This window comes from Schistocerca gregaria, chromosome 7 (genome assembly GCF_023897955.1).
Source record: "Schistocerca gregaria isolate iqSchGreg1 chromosome 7, iqSchGreg1.2, whole genome shotgun sequence".
NCBI lineage: Eukaryota > Metazoa > Arthropoda > Insecta > Orthoptera > Acrididae > Schistocerca > Schistocerca gregaria.
The window spans coordinates 18679561-18686670 of NC_064926.1; the positions used below are offsets into that span (position 1 = coordinate 18679561).

Consider the following 7110-nt stretch of genomic DNA (forward strand, 5'->3'; position numbering starts at 1 on the left):
CTGTTTCAGGACCCAAGAGCTACGCCTCAGACGTCTGAGCACAGTCGAGCATGTGTGTTGAATAATGGGGCAGGTAGCCATGTATCATTTCAAGCAGATTTGATGCCTGTTGGAGACAATTTTTCATTGAATACGATTGTAACTCATTTGTGGCAGCAGGAAATAAGCTGTAGTCAGGAGGATCTTCCATAGATGGTTGCCGGCCTATCAGTAATGTATGACGTGCAATGCGTCGTCTGGAGCCCGGGTAGCTCAGTCAGTAGAGCATGAGACTCTTAATGTCATGGTCGTAAGTTCGAGCCCCACGCTGGACAGCGCAAAATTTTGTGTCTACGCGGATAAAACCCGCTCCCTTGCTTAATGAACGTAACGGCTTATGACGATGCCTAGCTTTATATGAATATCAGAGGAATGGTGTTTGATGCGGAAAGTGACTGTGAAGTGAATCAAATGTATTGTTTTGGAATTTTAGGTGTACATCGATATCGTGTGATATGAGAAGGAAAGCAGAAGGTGTGCTAACTGAATGCAAATAGTGGTCGCTAAAGAGGTGCGTTTCCAACTGAAGGGCTCCGATTCACTAGTGCATAAGAACGAAGTACCAGAGAACAGGGCTACGAGGCGGCTCCTTAGCTCAGTGGCACAGCGGTGCTGTAATAACTCAGAGGTCGTGATTTCGATCCTCACAGGAGGTAAATGAATTTTGTAACAGCACCTCCCACCTTGGCCCTTTCGAAAAAAGCGGTCATGGATAAAAACAATTATGAGTTTGTACAGTATTTAAGAAATACTCTCGCAACTGAATAGTCCGAATGGTGCGAAGAAAGAAGGGACCAGGAAATGATGTTTCTGGCAGTATCCGGAGATGGCCGACGTGAAGTACTTAGTTCTTGTGATGTATTTTCTACCCATGATAAAGACCCTCGCAATTGTCGTCGTCGTCGTTGACGCCGCCATTGTGTGACATAGGGTGAGGTACCTTCTGCAACCGACAGAGATGGCACTAAGCGATTGAAGCTGATTTGCAATTTGTTGTTCGATCAGCGTCATAAATGCTTGAATGTAACTTGGGATGGAACACAACAAGACGTAGCGTCGTATTTTTAGTAGTGAAATTTGAGATGGAGAACTGCGGCAAAGATGGAAAATTAAATGCATTCTGCCAGGTGTACAAATGGTGAAAATGTGGTGCGTGTGGGGTAGGACAGCGCGCCAGTGACCATGTGGGCTAACGGAACAGTCGGCTCTCAGCCGTGGCAGCGTGCGGACGGCCCCGCGCGCCGGCCCCGTGCTCCGCTGCAGGTTTGTTTACTTCCGCGTCTTAGCTTTAAGGCTTGTGTCCGTCCACTGTGAACAACATGTCGAGCGCTTACCGCCGTGCGACCCTTAAAGTTTCCTTCCCAGCTGAACATGCGCGACCTCGTGCACGTGAAGAAGTTCGTTTAGATCCTAACCACGTTATCGGAATCCATTTTTCGATCTCTGGTAGTGTCGTTCATATTAAAATGACAAACACCGAGATGTGTGAAGATGTTATTCGCCGCCATACCAATGGACTTAAATTCAAATACTCTGATAGTCACGTCGGAGCAGTAACACTTGAACTCGCAGAGTACGGTCAATGCACGATTAGGGTGTTTGAACTACCATTTGAAGTGCCGAAGGACGTAGTTGTCTCTGCGTTACAACCATACGGTAACGTCATCGGTTACGTAGAGGAAAAATGGCAAACCTTCACGAACTACCACGTCCTTAATGGTGTGCGTCGGGTAAAAATTGAACTGAAAAAACATATACCATCATACCTGATAATTGGCGGTGTGCGAGTCATTGTCATGTACGATTGCCAACCCAGAACATATGCAGGTGGTGGACAAGAAGGCATGCATGCGACGCCTCCTGATCCAGACGCCGGTCGGCGAGGAAGCGTCCCCAGCGGTGATCACTCAGATCCTTGTCACATATGCCAAGGTTGCCCAGGAAGGTGGCACCTCTACACAGGGTCTTCCTGCTCTGTTGACGTCGTCTGATCAGGCAGATGCAACCGCTACTGAGATTCCTTCTGAGGTGCCACAGACGCCAGGTCCTGACCTGCCACATCATCGCCGCACTGTGACTGAAAATGCTGCTGAGATGGACGTTGATCCATGAGTGGTACCTGCTTCTGCTTTCCTTCAGGCTGGTCCGGAGTCAGACGAAGGCCACCCGCAATCAGACTCGGAACGACCTGTTCGAAAACAAGGGTCGACACGAAAGAGAAAGAAACGTAGCCGTACACCCCCTGATGAATCCATTCCACGGATGGATGCCAGAGATGCAGAACCGAAGATGGACGACAAACCGCTCTATGATGTCCAAAAGTCTGATGCGAACGACCCGCCACAGGCGACCACTGGCAACGATCACCCCTCCTTACTGGCGCCGTCGCCCCCACAAGTCGACGTTGAAGAATGTCTATATGCTGAGCCGAAAACTACGTCTCCTCTCCACATGGATGATGTAAACAGTCGGTACCCTACCGCAGTATCAGTCTCCTGGGCAGACGACGTGGAGATCGAAGGGACTGGGGTGGACGGTGCTGATGATGGGGCGCCCCCATCGGTTGCGCCCGCGCCCGCAAACTCTCCACAATAGCAACCTCTTCAGTGGACCGACAAGATCGACGACCTCTCGCTCCTGAAGAAGCAGCCCCACCTGTGCCTGTGGGACTCCAACACCAGCGTTATCGTATCGCAACGATTAACCTCGCGACCGTTCGTGCGCCCCACAAACTAGCGCTGCTCCGCGATATGATTTATGATGCGGACATTGATATTGCGCTTTTTCAGGAAGTGCCTGTCGCCGATTTTTCACCACCACATGGCTTCACGGCGCATCTTTCTCCCGCTTCGGACACCGGTAGTGGTGTTGCCATCATCTTACGAGAAGGTCTTCCTGCCGAAGATGTCCTATACCTCCCCAACGGCAGAGGTATGGCCCTTATTCTCTTTGGTGTATGCATCATCAACATTTATGTGCCGTCGGGCTCCAGCTACCGTCGTGAACGCAATGCCTTCTTCGCAGATGAAGTTACACCCCTTTTTATGGGACCACACGATGACTGGGGAATGGGTGGAGACTTCAACTGCACCTAGCGACCTCAGGATCAATTGCCGCGTCACTCACCATGCCCAGCTCTGGAAACAGTCGTGACGCGGCTACAATTTGTCGACACGTGGAGACATGTTCACAGTGATCGTTTGGGCCTTACGTACTACACTGCGCACTCCTCTAGCCGACTGGATCGCATCTACATCTCGCGATCCCTAATTCAACACACACGACAGGCTGAAATCTGGCCTGTTGCTTTCTCAGATCATGAGGCTTACTTCTGTGACGTTGTTCTCACAAGACAGGCAGTATGGCACGGACGTGGTTTATGGAAACTGAAAATGGCACTTCTTAATTCACCTGACTGTCGACTTCCAATAGAAGACACTTGGATCACATTTAGTAGACGCCGTCCCACGTATCCGTCTACCTTATCCCGGTGTATCCAGTGTGCAAAACCTGCTCTTCGAAAAACTTTGATCCGATATGGCAAAGATGTTGTCTACTGGAGGAAGAACACTATGGACTTTTACTACAGGATCCTACGAGAATGCTCCACGTTGCCAGCCTCCCCTGTGCGCCATACAAGGATGAACCATGCTAAGGCCCAAATCTCCAATCTCATGCGAAAGCATTTGGAAGGAGCGATAGTACGATCTCGTACTGCTGATCGCATGCCTCATGAACATCCATTTATGTACATATCATCCAAGAACGCCAACATCGTCGCCGAAAAATTTATTTCCGTCCTAACAGACCAAGAAGGGCGTCGCTACATAACCCAATCTGCAATAGGGAATATGCTTCACGCCCACTACCAGCAGCTCTATGCCGCAGTTCCACATTCCCCAGAGTTGATCGAGGAAGTCTCACAGCTCAGCGTCTGTGGTCTCCCAGGAGATGCGGCGATTGACTTGGTGTCAGAGGTGACTGATGATGAAGTCCGTGATGCGATCCGAGCAGGAACCATCAATCGCTCCCCAGGACCCGACGGTCTTCCTCTCGAATTTTATCGCACCTTCCGTGATTTGTTAGAGTCCACCTTCACCTCCATATATGATGTCTCCGGAAGTTCCTGTGCCGGTCTCTTTCATGGAAGGAATTATTATTCCTGTACATAAACCGCATGGTGGCAACAATATCAGTGATTATCGGCCCCTCATCCTGCTTAACAGTGATATGAAAATCTTCACTCGCCTTTTGGCGGCACGACTTAAAACCGTTGCCCGATATGTTGTATCCCCTCCCAAGTACCTTTGGGAGGGGATAATAATATCCGCACGGCTTTATGCCGCCACAGGGATATGATCGCCGTTACCCAGGCACAACGCCTCTCTGGGGCACTTGCGTCTTTGGACTTTAGTCAAGCTTTTGATACGGTTGGCCATTCGTTCCTTACGGCCGTTCTCCACCATATGGGTTTCCCAGTCGCCGTTATGACGGTAGTGATGCGCCTTCTGCGGGGTGCCTCTTCCAGGATAATGTACAATGGCAGACTCACTCCTCCGATAAAAATAGGTCGATCCGTACGTCAAGGGTGCCCTCTATCACCGATTTTGTATGCCTTTTCCTTGGAATCCTTGCTATGTGGACTCAGACAACGTTTGGTAGGGTTGTCCATAGATCGATACCGATTCTGATGCACGGCCTATGCTGACGATGTAGTCATCTGTTTACGTAATGCCGACGAGGTTAGAGCTGTTTTGACGTGGGTAGCGACTTATGGTGAGGCGTCGGGTAGCTCTTTAAACGTACGTAAGCCACAAGTTATGTTCATTGGCACAGGACACCCTGTGGAGTGTGTTACACCACTCACCACCGTTGATACCATTCGCTGTTTGGGAATAGACTTTTCATCTGATCACCGGCGTTCAGCCGCCATCAACTGCCGACGCCTCCTTTTAATGATCAGAGCAGGTCTTATGGACCATCGCCTTCGATCCCTAGATATTCTCCAACGAGCTCGATATGTCAATATATATATATCGCATCCCGAGTTCCCCATGTGGCACAAGTTCTACCTTTCCCGCTTACTGTGGCACGTCGCATGTTGGCAGCGATGGCATCTTTCGTCAGCTCTGGGCTGTTGTTCAAAATTAACTATGCAACCCTTACTCTTTCCCGTGATCGAGGTGGGATAGGTCTGTCTCACCTGCCGGATAGAGCTCGCGCCCTATTTCTCAGCTCCCAGATGATGGTATGGACACGATGGCCAATGAGCCTCACTGGTCTCCTCCTGACGGCATATACGCCAGTCTCACAGTCAGCCCCAGTGATGATATCGGACGTTCCGGCCCAGTTCCATTATATACGATACTTCTTTCTTGAACTCAGTTATCTACGCCTCACCTTACCAAGACAAGTTTTACTCAAGACAAAGGCAGTATACAATGTCCTCCAATTAGGTCGTCCACCTAACCCGATTGAACAAACGTTCCCCTCAGGTAGACTGGCGTCATGTATGGTGCGCGGTTTCCGCCCGTTACCTTGACACGAATGTTCAATCTGTCTGGTACCTAACTGTCAATGGTAAGCAAATCAATCAATCTCGCCTTCATCGTATCCACCTCGCCCAATCACCTCTCTGTTCCACGTGTGGAGTGCCAGACAATGATGAACATCGGTTTGTTTTCGGACCGGCGGCGGAGGTATGGCACTTGATTCGTCTTATTGTCGCTTTTCTAACGCGGGACATTCCGGATCGGATTACTCCCCTTTCATTATTAATTCGGGATCGTGAATATTTTCCTCAGACAAAGACCAATGCTGTGAACTGGATTCGCGGACGTGTCATTCACTACCTATTTGGACAAACTGTAGACTCTGTACTCGATTTTTGGACATACCTCAATGACCGTCATTATGTCGTTGTCCGTCACCCAAAATACAGACAATTTTTCTCGAACTTCCTTGGGAGTGCTTTCCACGACCCGCCTAGCAGCTGGAATGTGGTAAGCCAAGAGAGAACAACGTTTCCTTTTTGAACCAATGAACATTTCTGAACAATTGAACAGAACACATCAATTTCGAGAAGACGTGACTCAGCATATTACCAGTGTGGCGCAGAAGGCCTCTGATCAATTACACAACAAATCTAAACAAAAACAAAAAATAATAATATAACAACAATAAAAATAAAAATGAAATTCAGAAAAAGGATGATTTTGTTTTATTTGTAAGGATAGCCCTAACATTGATTTCCTATATTTGCCCTGGTATATAGGCAGCTCTCTAGGGCAGGTTTAGTCACGAGCCAACGCCTGAAGTGAACCAGATTTTTTTTGTTATAGGATGAAAAGTGGTGGTGGCACTTGGTTCTTTTTTTTAGTTCCATTTTATTAAAGGGTTAACAAAAAAGAAGGAAAAAAATATCAAAAAAATAACAAACAAAAAAATATAAAAAATATAAAAAATGGATAAGGCGTCGGACTTAGGATCCGAAGATTGCAGGTTCGAATCCCGTCACAGTCGTGTTTTTCCAGTTATGCAAAAGATGCATGCTGTTATACTGTGTTGTTTGAGTACTGCAAAACTAGTCGAAAGTTGCTGCTGTCCGCTTCGTGGCTGCAAACCGGCGTCTACCTGAAGCACAAGCAAGACAAGGGTGACATGTAGCAAAATTTTCGGCATAGTGCCGTTCAGGAGAGTTTTTGTAGGAACTCCTATATCTGTTTCAGGACCCAAGAGCTACGCCTCAGACGTCTGATCACAGTCGAGCATGTGTGTTGAATAATGGTGCAGGTAGCCATGTATCATTTCAAGCAGATTTGATGCCTGTTGGAGACAATTTTTCATTGAATACGATTGTAACTCATTTGTGGCAGCAGGAAATAAGCTGTAGTCAGGAGGATCTTCCATAGATGGTTGCCGGCCTATCAGTAATGTATGACGTGCAATGCGTCGTCTGGAGCCCGGGTAGCTCAGTCGGTAGAGCATGAGACTCTTAATGTCATGGTCGTAAGTTCGAGCCCCACGCTGGACAGCGCAAAATTTTGTGGCAGTCGCCTTTCGGCACGCTAG

At 48.3% G+C, this 7110-nt stretch overlaps 1 non-coding gene across 1 annotated transcript; it reads left to right on the forward strand.

Annotated features, from left to right (window-relative positions):
• The first annotated feature begins 6999 nt into the window (after positions 1-6999).
• On the forward strand, positions 7000-7072 carry Trnak-cuu (transfer RNA lysine (anticodon CUU)). Its single transcript has one exon. It is a non-coding gene; the product is annotated as a tRNA-Lys (tRNA).
• Positions 7073-7110: the final 38 nt, after the last annotated feature.